Consider the following 1,133-nt stretch of genomic DNA (forward strand, 5'->3'; position numbering starts at 1 on the left):
ACAAGAAGAGAAAGGCCAAGGCAATGTAGTCACTCAGATTGGAAGAAAAAGGGAAAGAGTGAAGACAGGGCCAACTCTGTCTCTTGGAAGCAATAGAGGAGTTACAACAAAATAGATCTCTACGGGGAGAAGGTAGGTGTGCCTGAAATGTGTGCGTGCACACGTGTACGTGTGTGCATATGTGTGGACACACATGTATACTGACAGTAAATACCTTGCTTTGTAAATGATTGTACCAGCCACCCTAGGCACGTTTTCTTTGCCTTTGAAAGAAATTTCCTTGGCATGCCATGACGGGTGCTAATTCAAACGAGATGATCCAGCAGAATCACTTATGTTGTCTCTGCAAAACCCAGATGATGTTCCAAGTTTTAAAGTAATTATCTCTGTCCTTCTCTCAAAGGTGATGAGGTCACACTACTAATTTCCACTCTAATCAAAAATAAAATCCTTGAGGAGCCTGTTACTCATATTCGCACTTTTAATAGATTCATTATAGATTTAATACTGAAAAAGACATAAAGATGACTAATTTCTGTTCAAACATGGTCAACTGAATCAGAGCGATCTAGCAGGATTGCTTGATGCTTCTGAAATCCTTTAAACCTAATACAAGGAGACCAACTTCAAGAAAGTTATGTAAAAATGTGGGTCCTGATCAAAAAGAACATGATCTAGTCAAATTACTTGTGAAGTATTACTGTCATATTTTTTACCTATCCTGGGACAGAGGTGAGCAAGGTTTTTCTTGAAAGGGCTAGTAGTAAATATATTCAGCTTTGCAGGCATACTGTCTCCATCTCAGCTACTCAACTCTGCCATTGCGGTGTGAAAGCAACCACAGAAAATATGTAAACCAATGGGCCTGGCTGTGTTTCAATAAAACTTTAGAAGTATTAAAAAAGGTTTCTTACTCTGGGTTTTTGTGCAGTAACATATAGTGATTAAAGGATTTTGTCATGGATCAGATTTGGATTTGAATGTTTGCTCTGCTCCTAATTAGCTGTGTGACACTGGACACGGCATTTACCTTTCTAAGCCTTGGTCTCCTTATCAATAATACAGGTTTACAATGGCACTTATTTCAATGGGTTGTCGTGAGGATTAAATAAAATAATAGGTGTTAAACACAA

This window comes from Galeopterus variegatus, unplaced genomic scaffold (genome assembly GCF_000696425.1).
Source record: "Galeopterus variegatus unplaced genomic scaffold, G_variegatus-3.0.2 Scaffold3700, whole genome shotgun sequence".
Classification (NCBI taxonomy): domain Eukaryota; kingdom Metazoa; phylum Chordata; class Mammalia; order Dermoptera; family Cynocephalidae; genus Galeopterus; species Galeopterus variegatus.